General features: G+C 45.0%; 2 non-coding genes and 6 pseudogenes across 2 annotated transcripts; all 8 read left to right on the top strand.

Moving 5' to 3' along the window:
* The first annotated feature begins 312 nt into the window (after positions 1-312).
* LOC141268635 (5S ribosomal RNA) lies at positions 313-443 on the top strand (annotated as a pseudogene).
* A 931-nt stretch (positions 444-1,374) lies between these two features.
* LOC141269246 (5S ribosomal RNA) lies at positions 1,375-1,493 on the top strand (annotated as a pseudogene).
* A 621-nt stretch (positions 1,494-2,114) lies between these two features.
* On the top strand, positions 2,115-2,234 carry LOC141269277 (5S ribosomal RNA; annotated as a pseudogene).
* A 932-nt stretch (positions 2,235-3,166) lies between these two features.
* Positions 3,167-3,285, top strand: LOC141268763 (5S ribosomal RNA; annotated as a pseudogene).
* A 905-nt stretch (positions 3,286-4,190) lies between these two features.
* On the top strand, positions 4,191-4,309 carry LOC141268737 (5S ribosomal RNA; annotated as a pseudogene).
* Positions 4,310-14,400: 10,091 nt separating this feature from the next.
* On the top strand, positions 14,401-14,520 carry LOC141269719 (5S ribosomal RNA; annotated as a pseudogene).
* Positions 14,521-15,476: 956 nt separating this feature from the next.
* LOC141266429 (5S ribosomal RNA) lies at positions 15,477-15,595 on the top strand. Its single transcript, XR_012320466.1, has one exon. It is a non-coding gene; the product is annotated as a 5S ribosomal RNA (ribosomal RNA).
* Positions 15,596-17,281: 1,686 nt separating this feature from the next.
* Positions 17,282-17,400, top strand: LOC141269831 (5S ribosomal RNA). Its single transcript, XR_012321544.1, has one exon. It is a non-coding gene; the product is annotated as a 5S ribosomal RNA (ribosomal RNA).
* The last annotated feature ends 3,821 nt before the right edge of the window (positions 17,401-21,221 follow it).

Below are 21,221 nucleotides of genomic sequence, written 5' to 3'. Positions count from 1 at the left end.
CCGGCTGCAGGCTATTAGAAAGCAACTAACCGCGCTCTACTCACCCTACCTGGGTCTACCGGTGAGTCTCGCCTCTGCTCCCGGCCTGTGGCATTGGCCGCGAAGCTGACGTTCTGTCGACAGTGCTGCAGCCGATCAGTGAGCTCAGCGGCTCTGAGTGGGGCCTTCTGTCTACAAGACCTTTTAAGGAAGCCAGCAAAAAAATTGAAGAGAAGGGAAAGCACAAAAGGACCTGGTCTTGCTGAGCACTGGAAAGGGCAGCCGGCAGCCGGACTTCAAAGTAGAAAAGCAGCAAGTGAGAGGCTTGTCTCAGCCTATGGCCACACCAACCTGAACATGCCCCTGAACATGCCCAATCTCGTCTGATCTTGGAAGCTAAGCAGATTTGGGCCTGGTTAGTACTTGGATGGGAGACCTTCTGGGAACATCGGGTGCTGTAGACCATTTTGATGACGTTTTGCCCTACTGCCCAGCTCGGCTAGCATGGAACGGCGCCTTGCCGGACACCGACCTTAAGTAACTTAGATGATGGAAGCCCCAAGGCCTCTGAGCCAGTTGGCAGCTAAGTACGCTACCCCGCCGCCCTTCACGCAGGCCTGACACCGAGCTCCTTGCCACGGCTAGGAGTGCCTATTGACAACACAGCTCGCCGTGTGGAAATGATGGCGTTAAAAGCACCCGGGGCCGTGAAGGGGCCAGGCTTACAGCAGGTGCCCAGGGAAGGTTTTGGATGCCGGCCGCCTAGCGAGGGCCAGCAGAAGTAAGATGTTTCTCTGCAAAGAAGCTTGTGTAACCAAGGCAGACGGCTGACAAAGAGCTAACCTCAGTGCAAGGAAGGCAAGGAAGGAATTGGGTGGGGGGGTGATTCCTGCTAGGGCCCTGAAATCATAAAACAGGCAGGAGGGTCTGACGCATGGTGACTTAGAGGTTGTAGGGGCAGATAGGGGGTGTTGTCACGTGCGAGCACGTGTGCATGCTGGCTTGTGTGTGAGAGTGCGCTTCCTAGGTGTGGCGCGCTGCAGACAGTCAAAGGGATTGTTCCCATTCATTAAAAGTTAATCCCCGGCTGCAGGCTATTAGAAAGCAACTAACCGCGCTCTACTCACCCTACACGGGTCTACCGATGAGTCTCGCCTCTGCTCCCGGCCTGTGGCATTGGCCGTGAAGCTGACGTTCCGTCGACAGCGCTGCAGCCGATCAGTGAGCTCAGTGGCTCTGAGTGGGGCCTTCTGTCTACAAGACCTTTTAAGGAAGCCAGCAAAAAAATTGAAGAGAAGGGAAAGCACAAAAAGACCTGGTCTTGCTGATCACTGGAAAGGGCAGCCGGCAGCCAGACTTCAAAGTAGAAAAGCAGCAAGTGAGAACCTTGTCTCTGCCTACGGCCACACCACCCTGAACACACTTGATCTCGTCTGATCTCGGAAGCTAAGCAGTGTTGGGTCTGGTTAAAACTTGGGTGGGAGACTGCCTGGGAATACCAGGTGCTGTAGCCTTTTGCTTTTTCCTTCCTTCCACCAGCAGGGGGCACTCTCTTCTATGCCTTTTTTCCATTCCCTTTCACAAGTGCACACATTCATTCTCTTTTCTTTTTTTCATTTGCTTTCTCTCTTGCGCTATTTAATCTCTGCAAAATACCAGAATCCTTCTGATCACCGTGGGCCTCCAGCATTGTTGCTTCTTTACTTTTAATACTAGGCTCCTTTTCACCAGGACCAGCGTCTCCCGCGTGGCTGGAGGCAACCACCGGTAACCCCAAGCAGAAGACCTTTGCAGGCAACACGACCCTCCCCCTAGAAGAACAGCTCAAAGTCACTGGCAACCATCTCACCCTCTTCCTTCATTCACCCCTGGACGTCTCGCTCCGCCCCCAAGTTACGGGTCCAGCTTGCTCTTTCTGTCACATTACCGCGATGAAGGGTTTAGCCTGCAGGAGACCCTGCGCCGAGACATTTTTGAAGACACCTGATGCGGCGGGTAAATCACTGCTAAATAAACCACAAGTGTAGGGACGGCACACCCTTTGCATGGACCCTTCGGAGCCCGCCCCGTCACGGCCAGATTGCTCGCCACCAAGCGATCCTGAGAAAGGCTGGCCGGGCGATGGATTGAGCAGCGTCTACTGGCCATACCACCTTGGATACGCCCGATCTTGTCTGATCTCGAAAGCAAAGCAGTGCTGGGCTCAGACAGTACTTGGATGGGAGACCTCCTGGGAACACCGGGTGCTGTAGACCATTTTGATGACGTTTTGCCCTACTGCCCAGCTCGGCTAGCATGGAACGGCGCCTTGCCGGACACCGACCTTAAGTAACTTAGATGATGGAAGCCCCAAGGCCTCTGAGCTAGTTGGCAGCTAAGTACACTACCCCGCCGCCTTCACGCAGGCCTGACACCGAGCTCCTTGCCACGGCTAGGAGAGCTTATTGACTCCGCAGCTCGCCGTGTGGAAATGATGGCGTTAAAAGCACCCGGGGCCGTGAAGGGGCCAGGCTTTCAGCAGGTGCCCAGGGAAGGTTTTGGATGCCGGCCGCCTAGCGAGGGCCAGCAGAAGTAACATGTTTCTCTGCAAAGAAGCTTGTGTAACCAAGTCAGACGGCTGACAAAGAGCTAACCTCAGTGCAAGGAAGGCAAGGAAGGAATTGGGGAGGGGTGGGTGATTCCTGCTAGAGCCCTGAAATAATAAAACAGGCAGGAGAGTCTGACGCATGGTGACGGAGAGGTTGTAGGGGAAGATAGGGGGTGTTGTCACTTGCGAGCACGTGTGCATGCTGGCTTGTGTGTGAGAGTGCGCTTCCTAGGTGTGGCGCGCTGCAGACAGTCAAAGGGATTGTTCCCTTTCATTAAAAGTTAATCCCCGGCTGCAGGCTATTAGAAAGCAACTATCCGCGCTCTACTCACCCTACCCGGGTCTACCGGTGAGTCTCGCCTCTCCTCCCGGCCTGTGGCATTGGACGTGAAGCTGACGTTCCGTCGACAGCGCTGCAGCCGATCAGTGAGCTCAGTGGCTCTGAGTGGGGCGTTGTGTCTACAAGACCTTTTAAGGAAGCCAGCAAAAAAATTGAAGAGAAGGGAAAGCACAAAAGGACCTGGTCTTGCTGAGCACTGGAAAGGGTAGCCGGCAGCCAGACGTCAAAGTAGAAAAGCAGCAAGTGAGAGGCTTGCCTCTGCCTACGGCCACACCACCCTGAACATGCCCGATCTCGTTTGAACTTGGAAGCTAAGCAGGGTCAGGACTGGTTAGTACTTGGATGCGAGACCTCCTGGGAACACCGGGTGCTGTAGACCATTTTGATGACGTTTTACCCTTCTGCCCAGCTCGGCTAGCATGGAATGGCGCCTTGCCGGACACCGACCTTAAGTAACTTAGATTATGGAAGCCCCAAGGCCTCTGAGCCAGTTGGCAGCTAAGTACGCTACCACGCAGGCCTGACACCGAGCTTCTTGCCACGGCTAGGAGTGCTTATTGACTCCGCAGCTCGCCGTGTGGAAATGATGGCGTTAAAAGCACCCGGGGCCGTGAAGGGGCCAGGCTTTCAGCAGGTGCCCAGGGAAGGTTTTGGATGCCGGCCGCCTAGCGAGGGCCAGCAGAAGTAACATGTTTCTCTGCAAAGAAGCTTGTGTAACCAAGCCAGACGGCTGACAAAGAGCTAACCTCAGTGCAAGGAAGGTGCGAAAGGAATTGGGGAGGGGGGGGTGATTCCTGCTAGGGCCCTGAAATCATAAAACAGGCAGGAGAGTCTGACGCATGGTGACGGAGAGGTTGTAGGGGAAGATAGAGGGTGTTGTCACGTGCGAGCACGTGTGTATGCTGGCTTGTGTGTGAGAGTGCGCTTCCTAGGTGTGGCGCGCTGCAGACAGTCAAAGGGATTGTTCCCTTTCATTAAAAGTTAATCCCCGGCTGCAGGCTATTAGAAAGCAACTAACCGTGCTCTACTCACCCTACCCGGGTCTACCGGTGAGTCTCGCCTCTGTTCCTGGCCTGTGGCATTGGCCGTGAAGCCGACGTTCCGTCGACAGCGCTGCAGCCGATCAGTGAGCTCAGCGGCTCTGAGTCGGGCGTTTTAAGGAAGCCAGCAAAATAATTGAAGAGAAGGGAAAGCACAAAAGGACCTGGTCTTGCTGAGCACTGGAAAAGGCAGCCGGCAGCCAGACGTCAAAGTGGAAAAGCAGCAAGTTAGAGGCTTGTTTCTGCCTACGGTGACACCACCCTGAACATGCCCAATCTTATCTGAAATCAGAAGCTAAGCAGGGTTGGGCCTGGTTAGTACTTGGATGGGAGACCGCCTGGGAATACAAGGTGCTGTAGGCTTTTGCTTTTTCCTTCCTTCCACCAGCAGGGGTCACTGTCTTCTATGCCTTTTTTCCATTCCCTTTCACAAGTGCACACATTCATTCTCTTTTCTTTTTTTCATTTGCTTTCTCTCTTGCGCTATTTCATCTCTGCAAAATACCAGCATCCTTCTGATCACTGTGGGCCTCCAGAATTGTTGCTTCTTTACTTTTAATACTAGGCTCCTTTTCACCAGGACCAGCGTCTCCCGTGTGGCTGGAGGCAACCACCGGTAACCCCAAGCAGAAGACCTTTGCAGGCAACACGACCCTCCCCCCTGAAGAGCAGCTCAAAGTCACTGGCAACCATCTCATCCTCTTCCTTCATTCACCCCTGGACGTCTCGCTCCGCCCCCAAGTTACTGGTCCAGCTTGCTCTTTCTGTCACATTACCGCGATGAAGGGTTTAGCCTGCAGGAGACCCTGCGCCGATACATTTTTGAAGACACCTGATGCGGCGAGTGAATCACTGCTAAACAAACCACACCTGTGGGGACGGCACAGCCTTTGCATGGACCCTTCGGAGCCCGCCCCGTCACGGCCAGATTGCTCGCCATCAAGCGATCCTGAGAAAGGCTGGCCGTGCGATGGATCGAGCAGGGTCTACTGGTCATACCACCCACGCACGATCTCGTCTGATCTTGGAAGCTAAGCAGGTTTGGGCCTGGTTAGTACTTGGATGGGAGACTGTTAAATAATACTCTTCCTGTATTATTTTTTCTACTGAGGACTTCTCAATGTATCAATATCACGATATTCTTATAAAAAAATGTATCTATTTATTCTTGGATTGTCCATTAAAAAGAATCAGATTGCAGCAGGGACATACAATAATTAGTTATAAAGTAATTGTCCATTTGTCTATAATTAGCTTAATTGTTGAGATTCACCCATCTTTCCTTGGATCCTGGCTGGTAAATCATGTTTTTGTCCAGCATGTGTCCAGGCCTACATGTCATCTGCTTCTCAGCATGAAGATTCTGTGTCTTGTGGGGTGGGCAGAGCAAGAGAGCCCCCCCTTTCTGCACCATGGGCTTTTATAGCCAGTCGTATGGACACCTGTTCTACATATGGTAGTGAACCAAAAATACACACACAAATAGCGCATGTCAACTAGACACGATGGCTGAGGCATAGAACTCAGAAAAATTATTATCGATTAACATTCCAAATGAATTTCCATAATTAACCATTTAACATTTCCCCCTTTTTTGAGAATAAAAGGACTTTAACTGTAATTTCTCAAAAGAAGATACATTCATCAATCATTTTTTCTTTCCTTCTTCCTTGGCAATATCATTAAATTTCCATAATAATAATAATAATAGTAATAATAGTATTAATATCGGATTATTGTTATATAATGATGTGAATTCATGTTATGGTAAGCCGTGACTAATATTCATTTAATATGTATAATTATACTTCCCTATATCTAAATTGAAGCAATCGCGGGTTCAATCGTCATCATCTGATGTCATTGGGTCGTCGTCTCGTCTTCTTCTTAGTTCTTTTATAACACAGTCTTTAGATGAAAACTTCTTTGAAATAAATTACAGCATGTAGATATTGTACAGTCCATAATTGTGTTCATTATTGTTCAGTCCATAAACTGTACTCTTTATTAGAAAGATCATGTGTGTCAGTTAATAAGAAAACAAAGTCCATGGATGAAATGTAGCTTTAATATCTGTGCAGTGTCACCTGGACTTACGTTGGATCGTCTTTGGAATCTTCCGTGTGTCCGCACTGGTCTCGTGTCACTTTTGGAACAGATGTGACGTCTTTGGTCAGTAAAGCAAGGGTTAACTTGACACTTTCCTGCTTTATATAGCACCATAACCAGTACTCAGTCCTTTATATACAGGACACATATGCCAGGTATTACCTGTTCACCAGCTTTCATTGAAGCGTTGCAGGTGATAAGAAACCACTGGAACGTGATGAAGCTTAAACACAAAACAGTACATATAGGATCATCGTCCTCTGCCGTCCTGGTGATCAGTGGTGTGAATTGTATTGTATGTAATGGACACAGTCTATTATAACAATCAGCATTCACACCTGTTACCTTCTGAGACGTCCGGATATCACTTGCTTCTTCTTGTAACTTTTGAGAATCTCTTTGATTTATAAAAATTAAAAGTCTTTATTAAGATAGAATTCATAATTGCGATGTCTTGATTGAACTCTTCATTCCCTAATCTGATACCAAATCTGGCAGTTTTTCCTAACCTATAATATCACAGCATACCATAGCAATCAGTAATATCCATCTAATTATTATCAAAATATTAAAATAAATTATGTTTGGAATAATAAACAATAATAGATAATAATTCATTATCAATCAAGTTCTCCATATGATAGAACATTTTTATGTCATAGGTGTAATTACCTTTTCCAACCCATAGGTGTCAGTGTATTTTGAAAAAACAAGTTTTTATATCTTTATTAAACCAATAATATCAAAGAATGTATACTCCTGAACCAAAATGAATAAATATATGAATGTATGAATGAATGAATGAATGAATAAATGAATGAATGAATTGTTGTGTTTACTCAGAAAATGTAAACATTTTTTTCCTTAGTAATATATATTTAATGAAGCAATACTCTTGTATTAGACATTACTTTATTAAATATTAATGTGTTTTCTCAATTGAGATATTGAACTGAAATAAAATCAAATGAGAATTAAAAAATGAAAAAATAGAAAAATAAGAAATATAAAGTAAGAATAAAATTTTAAAAATGAAAAATAAAATTAAGAGTAAAAATAAGAATAAAAATAAAAATAAGACCTTTAAATTTTAATGACAAATGCAGAGTAATTATATTCTCCATAAAAAATACCCTTATATCTCCATTATCTGGATGATTTCATATTTGTCATAACCTTGTACCACCAAAAAATATTAAATTATGCAACTTTGCATGTAATACCCTTCTTAATTATACCATAGTACCTTATTATTATTTCTTCTTTATTAAAATGTGTGGAAAATAAGTATTGATCAATAGTGATTATGTAATCAGGATCAAAAACACATTTTCCCCCTTAATACCAAAAATATTATTTTATAAAATTTATGTATATATCAGAACCAAATTAAAAATAATTATTCTTCTAGAAATATTGTGCATAATTTTCATATCGATGAGTAGCATAGATTTGACTAAAGAGAGGTGTGTACCTATTTAGGTAACCATTAAAAATAATATTATAGTTATTCAAGAATATTATCATGTGGAAAATTATTCTAAATATAAATTTGCTTTGTAAACCATTTTGATGTGTGGTTGCCCTTATCCACTATTAGTTAAATCAAGAAATAATAATTATTAAAGAAATATAGAAATATATATATGTAGATACAGTGCCTACAAGTAGTATTCAACCCCCTGCAGATTTAGCTGGTTTGATAAGATGCAAATAAGTTAGAGCCTTCAAACTGCAAACGAGAGTAGGTTTTATGAACAGAAGCATAAATCTTACAAACCAAAAAGTTATGTTGCTCAGTTGAATTTTATTAAATTTTAAACATAAAAGTGTGGGTCAATTATTATTCAACCCCTATGTTTAATATTTTGTGGAATAACCCTTGTTTGCAATTACAGCTAATAATCGTCTTTTATAAGACCTGATCAGGCCGGCACACGTCTGTGGAGTTATCTTGGCCCACTCCTCCATGCAGATCTTCTCCAAGTTATCTAGGTTCTTTGGGTGTCTCATGTGGACTTTATTCTTGAGCTCCTTCCACAAGTTTTCAATTGGGTTAAGGTCAGGAGACTGACTAGGCCACTCCAACACCTTGACTTTTTCCCTCTTGAACCAGGCCTTGGTTTTCTTGGCTGTGTGCTTTGGGTCGTTGTCTTGTTGGAAGATGAAATTACGACCCATCTTAAGATCCTTAATGGAGGAGCGGAGGTTCTTGGCCAAAATCTCCAGGTAGGCCGTGCTATCCATCTTCCCATGGATGCGGACCAGATGGCCAGGCCCCTTGGCAGAGAAACAGCCCCACAGCATGATGCTGCCACCACCATGCTTGACTGTAGGGATGGTATTCTTGGGGTTGTATGCAGTGCCATCCAGTCTCCAAACGTCACGTGTGTGGTTGGCACCAAAGATCTCGATCTTGGTCTCATCAGACCATAGAACCTTGAACCAGTCTGTCTCAGAGTCCTCCAAGTGATCATGAGCAAACTGTAGACGAGCCTTGACATGACGCTTTGAAAGTAAAGGTACCTTACGGGCTCGTCTGGAACGGAGACCATTGCGGTGGAGTACGTTACTTATGGTATTGACTGAAACCAATGTCCCCACTGCCATGAGATCTTCCCGGAGCTCCTTCCTTGTTGTCCTTGGGTTAGCCTTTGTAACGGGTCTGGGAGGCGGAACCTCTGAGCTACTATACAAGGGGGCGGTCCTTGTAAGGGAGCGGGTGGCGACCAGGCAGGCAGTCACAGCAGGTGACCGGGACAGTCTCTAGAAGAACGGGCAGGAGGTCACGGCCAGTGACCGGGGCAGTCTCTGGATGAACGGGCAGATGGTCACGGCAAGTGACCGGGGCAATCTCTGGGTGAACGGGCAGATGGTCACGGCAAGTGACCGGGGCAGTCTCTGGGTGAACGGGCAGATGGTCACGGCAAGTGACCGGGGCAGTCTCTGGGTAAAGGGTTGGTACGACCTGTGGCGGCTGATGGTAGACGTGAGCTCCCAGCTGAGCAGGCGAGAGTCTCTGGATAAACGGGTGGTCACAGCATGTGACAGCGGAGCCTCCAGGAAGACCAACAGACAGGCGGCAGATGAGCGCTCCCAGGTGAGCGGGCAGAAGTCTCTGGACAGGCGGGTGGTCACAGCACGTGACGGCAGAGCCTCCAGGTAGGCTAGCAGACAGGCAGCAGATGAGCGCTCCCAGGTGAGCGGGCAGGAGTCACTGGACAGGCAGGTGGTCACAGCACGTGACGGCAGAGCCTCCAGGTAGGCTAGCAGGCAGGTAGCAGATGTGCGCTCCCAGGTGAGCGGGCAATCTGGTCCATAGACAGACTGACAAGAGTTGGAAGGCAGACCGTCGGACCTCAGGCAAGCAGGCAGGTAGTTGATGTGTGCTCCCAGGTGAGCGGGCAAGCTGGTCCTTAGACAGCCTGACAGGAGTAGTAAGGCAGACCATCGGACCTCAGGCTAGCAGGTAGGTAGCAGAATATCAGGGAGGAATAAGACAGCAAGCTGGCAGGAATCTGGCAGGTATCTGGCAGGTAACTGGCAACGGGACCTGAGGGCTGAAGCAGAGTAGTGAACAGTGCAACAACATTGCTCGGGCACCTCCATTTTGGAGGAGGTGCCTTATATATGGTGAAGTCCTCCGGCCATTGGCCGGGGACTCCTTAGGACGGCGCGCGCGGCCCCTTTAAGAGGGAGGGAGAGCGCGCGCGCCCTAAGCACAGTGGCCGGGAAGGAGCACGCGCTGCCAGCAGAGCGGGAGGAGGACGCCGGGCACGGAGCAGAGAGGTGAGGGGAACAGCGTCCCTGCCTAGCAGAGGGCAGGGACGCCGGCGCTACAGCCTTGACTCTTCGGACAAGCCTGGCCTCGGCACGGGAGGACACTTTCAAAGGCTGTCCAGGCCGTGGAAGACTAACAGTAGTTCCATAAGCCTTCCACTTACGGATGATGCTCCCAACAGTGGAGACAGGTAGGCCCAACTCCTTGGAAAGGGTTTTGCACCCCTTGCCAGCCTTGTGACCCTCCACGATCTTGTCTCTGATGGCCTTGGAATGCTCTTTTGTCTTTCCCATGTTGACCATGTCTGAGTGCTGTTCACAAGTTTGGGGAGGGTCTTAAATAGTCAGAAAAGGCTGGCAAAAGAGATCTTTAATCCACACATGTGAAGCTCATTATTCTTGGTGCCTGAACTACTTCTTAATACTTTAGGGGGACCAAACAGAATTCTTGTGGTTTGAGGGGTTGAATAATAAATGACACTCTGAATTAACTTTTAACGTTTTAAAAAACCAAAAAAACAAAAAAAAAGTTGCTGCAGTGCATTTCCCACTTCCAGGCTGATCTACAGTACAAATGTCACAATGCCAAGTTAATTCCGCATGTGTCAACCACCTAAATCTGCAGGGGGTTGAATACTACTTGTAGGCACTGTAATACCTAATTATGTATTATAATTTCCTCAGAATAAATATATTTTTGTACCTTCACATAAAGAAACATTTTTTTTTTCAAACATACAAACATACGAGGCCTCTGTCACATCAATCACACTTAGCAGCTGCTGATTTACTCATCTGTCACCTTCACTCTGACATTCACAGATCTGTTCAACTCAAACATTCCACATATGAAGTTTTAGATATATATATATATATTTAACCCAAAATTGTTGTATCCCAATTTATTAACGCGCATTGCCATATCAATTGAATATCTTTATATTTCTTTGAATATTCCCCAAGTACATATTATATAATATGAGAGTAAGTCACTGGAATTTCAGACACTTGAAAAAACTCTTGTCATAGATTCTTTTTTCACTGGCTGCCCGGTCTTAAGTTACATCAGTTGAAAATAGAATGAATGGGATCCTATACTATTAGCTCAAAGTTCAAAGGCCGCAGCTGTCACACGTCATGCTGTAAAGCTACTTTAATTTGCACGAACACTTCATGCACAGAAAATATTAGCAACACAAAAGAATTAATAAGTATTACATATATATTATAGTTCAACTAGATATATTGTTATTATTTTAAAATGTTATACACATAAAATCATGCAATTTTTTCACTTCCTGTGTGAATAAAGAAATAAATCCATTTTAGAGTTCTCTGATCAAATCCTGCTTTGGAATGAAAACTCTAAGGAAATATAAGAAAATAAAATTAAATATCAAATTCATACAGAAACAGAATTATTTAAATATCTTATACATATATTGGTTGGTTCTAATGTAATTCAAAATATTGCTACTTAAATTTATATATATGAAGTTCTAATTTATTAATTAATATATATATATATATATTTTATAAATGTATATATAAATACAATTATACGCAATCTCTACTTAGACAAGTGTATATATATATATATATATATATATGAACTATTAGAAACTATGTAACTACAATTTACTGTATAAGATTATAAATAAATATTGAGACATTGTATTACATTTTGATACAACATTATAATTACAGTTTTTCCTTAGCCACTCCCTAAACCAAATCTTCTGTCTCTCTCAAATATCTCCAGGAACGCCCTATTTAGGAAAGACATTTTTCTATCCTTCAAAACCTCAGAGAACTGCCTGTTCTTCTGTCCACATTCCATGACGTCACTGTGAGTTGGTCGTCTCACCTGTCTCTGTCCATCAGTTTCAGCCATTTTCCTTTTTAGAGAATCACAGTTCTGACTGAGAATTAACTCATTCTGTGGAGAGATGGATCTTTGCACTGGCTGATATGACTTATAACATATATGAAATCTTCTGCGTATTAGTTCACTATGGGGATGACTCAGTCTAGGAGAGTTTGATATTGGCTTTTGGTAAGATTTTACCTTTCCTGGTTTTATAAATTTAGCTTGATTTATTTTCTTTTCACGATTCTCATGTTTTCTAACAGAATCCAGCATCTGCGCACATTCAAATAATTAATTTTTTTAGTGATGCCATAACTTGGGAAACTGAATTTAGGAATTTGAATTTTTGTACAAAAGTTGTTATCATATGTTGTACTTTTCCATTTTTGATGAGAGCTTTGTACAACCGTTCAAATATGGACATGAATGTATATGTACATTCCTTCCTACCAATCCTTAGTTTCTGCAGATCTTCTATGTTGGGAAAATCCTTTGTGACACAATAAATCAAATATCTTAATCTGTCCGAATCATTTTCCCATCCATTAGGAGAGTCATTTTCACAGGGCATTAAATGTAAACGTCTGGACAATGTCACAGGAATCCATATTTAAAATAATTGATTCCTCTCCTCATTGGATAAATCAAACTTATCAGAGAATTTATCAAATGTCTCTGGCATGGATTTTGACATCATATTTTGACATCATATTTTGGCATGATTTTGTATAATTTCAGCAAATTTTTCCTCATTTTAATTTGGAGTTGAGCCTGGGTAATTCCAGAATTCTCTGATATTTTTAGTGGCTCTTGTACGTCCGTTCCTCCTACGTCACTCACGTCTCCTCCCACATCACCTAGTATGTCGGTTTCTCGTATGTCAGTCATGTCTCCTCCCATGTCAGGTTTCTGTATGTCCGTCTCTTGGTCAGACCCAAGGTCACCTTCAGTTATAGACACGTGTCTTACTTCTTGTTCATTTTCCACATTACAGTCAGAATCAGTATCACCGTCTGACACTTCTACACTATTTTCCTGCTTAGAAATCTCTAACACAAGACTATGAAAAAAATCTACCAAATGTAGAATATTTCTCAATTTCTGTTTGTCTCTATTTACCAATTTAGAAGTTAACTGTAAATTCTGCAATTCACATTCTTTGTATAAACTGAGCCACAAAACTTCTATGTCATCTCCTACATTAACTTTGAAATTAATATTACTTTGTTTAGCAAAAGAAGAAATTATATCCATATTTTGCTTACCTTAAGATTCCTTGGCTTCTCTTTATCAGCACGTCCTGTCTTCAGTTCGTCTGATTCTTTTCCTGTGTGATTCTGTTCCTTGTTAGTACCTCTGCTTCCTGTCTTTCCCCAGTCTGTAGGTCCTTTCTGCTTCTCGTGAAAAACTAGTGAATTCACTGACAAGTGAACAACAGCTGTTCAGCTCGTCAGGACTCCCCCCTTGTTCACGGAAGAAATTCACTTACTTAATTTAAAAAGCAAAAAAACAGGACTGGCTGGCTCACAATTGTAAAATAATACTCTTCCTATATTATTTTTTTCTACTGAGGACTTCTCAAAGTATCAATATCACGATATTCTTATAAAAAATGTATCTATTTATTCTTGGATTGTCCATTAAAAAGAATCAGATTGCAGCAAGTACATACAATAATTAGTAATAAAGTAATTGTCCATTTGTCCATAATTAGCTAAATTGTTGAGATTCACCAATCTTTCCTTGGATCCTGGCTGGTAAATCATGTCTTTGTCCAGCATGTGTCCAGGCCTACATGTCATCTGCTTCTCAGTATGAAGATTCTGTGTCTTGTGGGGTGGGCAGAGCAAGAGAGCCCCCCCATTCTGTACCATGGGCTTTTATAGCCAGTCGTATGGACACCTGTTCTACATATGGTAGTGAACCAAAAATACACACACAAATAGCGCATGTCAACTAGACACGATGGCTGAGGCATAGAACTCAGAAAAATGATTATCGATTAACATTCCAAATGAATTTCCATAACTAACCATTTAACAGAGACCGCCTGGGAATGCCAGGTGCTGTAGACTTTTGCTTTTTCCTTCCTTCCACCAGCAGGGGGCACTCTCTTCTATGCCTTTTTTCCATTCCCTTTCACAAGTGCACACTTTCATTCTCTTTTCTTTTTTTCATTTGCTTTCTCTCTTGCGCTATTTCATCTCTGCAAAATACCAGCATCCTTCTGATCACCGTGGGCCTACAGCAATGTTGCTTATTTACTTTTAATACTAGGCTCCTTTTCACCAGGACCAGCATCTCCCGGGTGGCTGGAGGCAACCACCGGTAACCCCAAGCAGAAGACCTTTGCAGGCAACACGACCCTCCCCCCTGAAGAGCAGCTCAAACTCACTGGCAACCATCTCACCCTCTTCCTTCATTCACCCCTGGACGTCTCGCTCCGCCCCCAAGTTACGGGTCCAGCTTGCTCTTTCTGTCACATTACCGCGATGAAGGGTTTAGCCTGCAGGAGACCCTGCGCCGAGCCATTTTGAAGACACCTGATGCGGCGGGTGAATCACTGCTAAACAAACCACACCTGTAGGGACGGCACAGCCTTTGCATGGACCCTTCGGAGCCCGCCCCGTCACGGCCAGATTGCTCGCCATCAAGCGATCCTGAGAAAGGCTGGCCGGGCGATGGATCGAGCAGCGTCTACTGGCCATACCACCTTGGATATGCCCGATCTCGTCTGATGTCGGAAGCAAAGCAGGGCTGGGCTCGGACAGTACTTGAATTGGAGACCTCCTGGGAACACTGGGTGCTGTAGACCATTTTGATGACGTTTTGCCCTACTGCCCAGCTCGGCTAGCATGGAACGGCGCATTGCCGGACACCGACCTTAAGTAACTTAGATGATGGAAGCCCCAAGGCCTCTGAGCCAGTTGGCAGCTGAGTACGCTACCCCGCTGCCTTCACGCAGGCCTGACACCGAGCTCTTTGCCACGGCTAGGAGTGCTTATTGACTCCGCAGCTCGCCGTGTGGAAATGATGGCATTAAAAGCACCCGGGGCCGTGAAGGGGCCAGGCTTTCAGCAGGTGCCCAGGGAAGGTTTTGGATGCCGGCCGCCTAGCGATGGCCAGCAGAAGTAACATGTTTCTCTGCAAAGAAGCTTGTGTAACCAAGCAAGACGGCTGCCAAAGAGCTAACCTCAGTGCAAGGAAGGCAAGGAAGGTGAGGAAGGAATTTGGGAGGGGGGGGGTAATTCCTGCTAGGGCCCTGAAATCATAAAACAGGCAGGAGAGTCTGACGCATGGTGACGGAGAGGTTGTAGGGGCAGATAGGGGGTGTTGTCACGTGCGAGCATGTGTGCATGCTGGCTTGTGTGTGAGAGTGCGCTTCCTAGGTGTGGCGCGCTGCAGACAGTCAAAGGGATTGTTCCCTTTCATTAAAAGTTAATCCCCGGCTGCAGGCTATTAGAAAGCAACTAACTGCGCTCTACTCACCCTACCCGGGTCTACCGGTGAGTCTCGCCTCTGCTCCCGGCCTGTGGCATTGGCCGCGAAGCTGACGTTCCGTCGACAGCGCTGCAGCCGATCAGTGAGCTCAGCGGCTCTGAGTGGGGCCTTCTGTCTACAAGACCTTTTAAGGAAGCCAGCAAAACAATTGAAGAGAAGGGAAAGCAAAAAAGGACCTGGTCTTGCTGAGCACTGGAAAGGGCAGCCGGCAGCCAGACTTCAAAGTAGAAAAGCAGCAAGTGAGAAGCAGCAAGTGAGAAGCTTGTCTCTGCCTACGGCCACACCACCCTGAACACGCACGATCTCATCTGATCTCAGAAGCTAAGCAGAGTTGGGCCTGGTTAGTACTTGGATGGGAGACCACCTGGGAATACCAGGTGCTGTAGGCTTTTGCTTTTTCCTTCCTTCCACCAGCAGGGAGCACTCTCTTCTATGCCTTTTTTCCATTCCCTTTCACAAGTGCACACATTCATTCTCTTTTCTTTTTTTCATTTGCTTTCTCTCTTGCGCTATTTCATCTCTGCAAAATACCAGCATCCTTCTGATCACCGTGGGCCTCCAGCATTGTTGCTTATTTACTTTTAATACTAGGCTCCTTTTCACCAGGACCAGGGTCTCCCGGGTGGCTGGAGGCAACAACCGGTAACCCCAAGCAGAAGACCTTTGCAGGCAACACGACCCTCCCCCCTGAAGAGCAGCTCAAAGTCACTGGCAACCATCTCACCCTCTTCCTTCATTCACCCCTGGACGTCTCGCTCCGCCCCCAAGTTACGGGTCCAGCTTGCTCTTTCTGTCACATTACCGCGATGAAGGGTTTAGCCTGCAGGAGACCCTGCGCCGAGCCATTTTTGAAGACACCTGATGCGGCGGGTGAATCACTGCTAAACAAACCACACCTGTAAGGACGGCACAGCCTTTGCATGGACCCTTCGGAGCCCGCCCCGTCACGGCCAGATTGCTCGCCACCAAGCGATCCTGAGAAAGGCTGGCCGGGCTATGGATCGAGCAGCGTCTACTGGTCATACCACCTTGGATGCGTCTGATCTCGGAAACAAAGCAGGGCTGGGCTCGAACAGTACTTGGATGGGATACCTCCTGGGAACACCAGGTGCTGTAGACCATTTTGATGACATTTTGCCCTACTGCCCCGCTCGGCTAGCATGGAACGGCGCCTTGCCGGACACCGACCTTAAGTAACTTAGATGATGGAAGCCCCAAGGCCTCTGAGCCAGTTGGCAGCTAAGTACGCTACCCCGCCGCCTTCACGCAGGCCTGACACCGAGCTCCTTGCCACGGCTAGGAGTGCTTATTGACTCCGCAGCTCGCCCTGTGGAAATGAAGGCGTTAAAAGCACCCGGGGCCGTGAAGGGGCCAGGCTTTCAGCAGGTGCCCAGGGAAGGTTTTGGATGCCGGCCGCCTAGCGAGGGCCAGCAGAAGTAACATGTTTCTCTGCAAAGAAGCTTGTGTAACCAAGCCAGACGGCTGACAAAGAGCTAACCTCAGTGCAACGAAGGCAAGGAAGGTGAGGAAGGAATTTGGGAGGGGGGGGTAATTCCTGCTAGGGCCCTGAAATCATAAAACAGGCAGGAGAGTCTGACGCATGGTGACGGAGAGGTTGTAGGGGCAGATAGGGGGTGTTGTCACGTGCGAGCATGTGTGCATGCTGGCTTATGTGTGAGAGTGCGCTTCCTAGGTGTGGCGCGCTGCAGACAGTCAAAGGGATTGTTCCCTTTCATTAAAAGTTAATCCCCGGCTGCAGGCTATTAGAAAGCAATTAACTGTGCTCTACTCACCCTACCCGGGTCTACCGGTGAGTCTCGCCTCTGCTCCCGGCCTGTGGCATTGGCCGCGAAGCTGACGTTCCGTCGACAGCGCTGCAGCCGATCAGTGAGCTCAGCGGCTCTGAGTGGGGCCTTCTGTCTACAAGACCTTTTAAGGAAGCCAGCAAAACAATTGAAGAGAAGGGAAAGCACAAAAGGACCTGGTCTTGCTGAGCACTGGAAAGGGCAGCCGGCAGCCAGACTTCAAAGTAGAAAAGCAGCAAGTGAGAAGCAGCAAGTGAGAAGCTTGTCTCTGCCTACGGCCACACCACCCTGAACACGCCCGATCTCATCTGATCTCAGAAGCTAAGCAGAGTTGGGCCTGGTTAGTACTTGGATGGGAGACCACCTGGGAATACCAGGTGCTGTAGGCTTTTGCTTTTTCCTTCCTTCCACCAGCAGGGAGCACTCTCTTCTATGCCTTTTTTCCATTCCCTTTCACAAGTGCACACATTCATTCTCTTTTCTTTTTTTCATTTGCTTTCTCTCTTGCGCTATTTCATCTCTGCAAAATACCAGCATCCTTCTGATCACCGTGGGCCTCCAGCATTGTTGCTTATTTACTTTTAATACTAGGCTCCTTTTCACCAGGACCAGGGTCTCCTGGGTGGCTGGAGGCAACAACCGGTAACCCCAAGCAGAAGACCTTTGCAGGCAACACGACCATCCCCCCTGAAGAGCAGCTCAAAGTCACTGGCAACCATCTCACCCTCTTCCTTCATTCACCCCTGGACGTCTCGCTCCGCCCCCAAGTTACAGGTCCAGCTTGCTCTTTCTGTCACATTACCGCGATGAAGGGTTTATTTCACAAGAAGTGTCCAGATTAAGTTAATAGTACTTCCGAACATTCAATTATTACCACAAAAGTTTTTTACCAGGATATATAAAGATTACCCAGTAAAACATGAAGTACCAAAATAATTTTAAAATAAATATTTTATTTAGACATATTAAAATCCAGAATTAGACCATAAAAAGAGAAAGGTACCAAACATGAGGAGGCAGGAGAAACAACACTGAAATCTTAGGAAAGTTTGAGCAGTCTTATAATAATTTGATTATGCTATGAATGAAGCACTAATCACAAATGAAAAGAGTGTAGTGGTGTAATATATAGCAGCATAGGATGTCAAAAAGAAATTAATTCATCATGCCACACATTGGATCAAATCAACAGGGCAGCAGTGCTGTGGCATACTAGTGCTCTCGTGCATACAGATGTATAGACCCGCATTATTCATTAATTGCATGGACAGCACCTGCGGCCGAAGTGATCGATTCAGTGCATATAAATAAATAAAAGATCTCCTGCTGTCACTAACACCTAATACTAGATGGATACATTCAATACATAAGTATATCTAAACAATGAAGTGTAAGAAACTTATTCCATACCAGTGTGGATGCTCCTGCTTCCTGCCCCGACGCGCACGTTTCGCATTAGCTTCTTCGGGAGGCGTGTCACACTAAAGGGTGTGCTCGTTTTTTATATGGCAATCAGCCAATGGGGGGATAGTGGGCGGAGATAAAGCCAATGCTGCTAACAGCGTGGACCCAATGGCGCATGCGAAGACTGAGGCGGTATCCTTGAAAAGAGTCCCGTGACCAGCGGTCACATGCTGGATGACGCTCACGCCCCCACCAACCAGTGAAAGCGAGGCGTGATCCGCATTAAAAGACCACGGTATTCAAGACTCGGGGCCGCAACAGTCCGCGCATGCACACTGACCACAAAGAGAGCAGATCATGGATTGAGACGATGAGGAATGAAATGAATGAAGTAAAAGTAAAGACAAATGAAAGAAAAGATGATAAATGAATAAAAGGGAAATAACATGAGGCTGAATGGATGTATGTGTAGAAATGGAAGATGATAGAAAGAAAGAAATAAGGAATAAGATGAAAAGAAAAAAATATAAAAATAAAATATATGAACTCAAACAGAATACAGGTAAATACTAATATCGCAGATGAAAGTGCAATGATTAGCAGATAATAACCTAGCTAATAAATTAATAACACAGTCAGTGGTATGAAGTGACAATACCCACTAAAAAAGTGTAAATAAGTGCTAATGTCATAAAGTGCATGTATATAAATGTATACTTAAAAATCAAATGTTATGATGACATAAAGTGACTGTGCATTACTGACATGGAATCACCATTATGAATTGGCAATGTGTTACTCATAATACCTAGACATTATAAGGTGACAATGCGAAATAAATTAATTAAAAATGGATAATATAAAGTGGCAGTGCAAGAACAAACAGATAAATAAATACTGGCATTGTGATATGCCTATGTATACTTTTACACTTAAAAATAAGGTGCAATAACAATATAAAGTGACTGTGCCATAATTACATCACATAGACATTATAAGATGACGATGCCGAGAACGTCAGTAAAGAATATAGTAGATAGTCCAAAAAAGGATTATAATAATTATTCCATCCAGATTCTTCATCATTTCGTACACCAACCATGATTGGCATCTATCCATCACGGTCTCATCTCCATCCATATGTACTAGACCCCGGGTACCAAATACTAAAAATTAAAAGAATAAAAATTAAAATCAAAACAAAACGGCACACATCAACTATACAGTTTCAAATCTCATATGTCTCGAATAACTCATATAACTCACAGAAAGACCCCAAACCCAAAACTCTCATTTAAGCCTTGAGGGGCCAGAGACCCCAACCGATATATCCATCTACTCTCGGTTTTTGCTAATCTTTTGTGTAAATCACCCCCTCTAATGCCCATAGTGACTACATCAATGCCCCTAATTTTTAATAAATGAGGGTTACAGTTGTGATATCTCTTAAAATGTTTGGGGATCGTTTTAAGAAGAGAGTCATTGGTATTAGTTTTGGCTTTCTCAATGTCTAGGCAGTGCTCACGAGTCCTTACCTTGAGTTCTCTACTGGTCAATCCAACATAGATTTTATTGCAGGGACATTCGGCCAGATAGATGACACCCTTGGATGCACAAGTGATGTGATGGCGAATTTCAAATGTCCGAGATCCATCATGGTTTCTGAAGTTTGTTGTTTTGGTTAAATTGCCACAAGCTTTGCATAGACCGCAAGGAAAAAAGCCATTTTTGTATTTAGATGTCTTCTGGGTCTTTGGTTCATAATGGCTGTGGACCAAAATATCATTTAGATTACGAGAGCGTTTAGCAATAATCTGAGGTGAATCAGGTAGGATTTGTTTGAGAATTGGGTCAGTGGAGAGGACATCCCAATGTTTCAAAATTATATTTTTAAATTCCGTCCATTGAGAGTGGTAATTGGTAATCAGGCGTACTTGATTGTCAGCCCCAGATGCTTTTTTACTGAGTTGATTATTGTAGAGCAAAGAATTCCTAGGAGTGATTTTGGCCCGTTGATAGCCTCTCCTAATAGCTCGATGGCTATATCCTCTGGCCCTGAACCGTTCCGATAGTTCATGTGATTGAATTTCAAATTGTTCCTCATTTGAACAAATCCTTTTAATACGTAAGAATTGTCCAATTGGAATGCCATTGATGGTGGATTGTAAACGTGATGACGATGCATGAAGCAAGGAATTTGTTGCTGTGGATTTCCGGAACAAAGTGGTGGATAGCTGGCCATCTGGGTTAGTAGAAATTAGAATATCTAAGAATTCAGCAGTTCGGCCAAATTTATATGTGAGCTTGATATTGTATTCATTACAATTCAGGCTATCCATAAATATTTTCAGTTCCTCACTGGAGTCCTCCCAAATAAACATAAGGTCGTCAATATAACGAAGCCAGTTGTGGATTTTGTCGATACCAGGCCTTGTCTCATCTTGCAATATTTGACGTTCCCAAAACCCCATGAATAGATTGGCGTAAGCAGGAGCACAAGATGCCCCCATGGCGGTCCCCTGTAGCTGTAAATAGGTTTTATTGTTGAAAGTAAACACATTATGAGTTAATATGAATTCCAGCAAAATCAAAATGAGTTTAGTTAGAGAACGATCAATATTGCTGGATTGAAGAAACCAAGAGACCGCCATGAGGCCATCACTGTGTCTTATAGAGGTATACAAGGCCTCTACATCTGCTGTCACAATCAGCATATTATCATTTAATTGTATATTGTCAAGGCGACGTAGGACCATGGTGGTATCCTTAACAAATGAAGGTAATTCAGAGACAAGTGGTTTAAGAT

This window comes from Phyllobates terribilis, unplaced genomic scaffold, assembly GCF_046119375.1.
Source record: "Phyllobates terribilis strain yellow unplaced genomic scaffold, ASM4611937v1 Scaffold_4__5_contigs__length_816908805, whole genome shotgun sequence".
In the NCBI taxonomy this organism is placed as follows: Eukaryota; Metazoa; Chordata; class Amphibia; order Anura; family Dendrobatidae; genus Phyllobates; species Phyllobates terribilis.
This window is presented reverse-complemented; position numbering and strand designations above follow the sequence as displayed.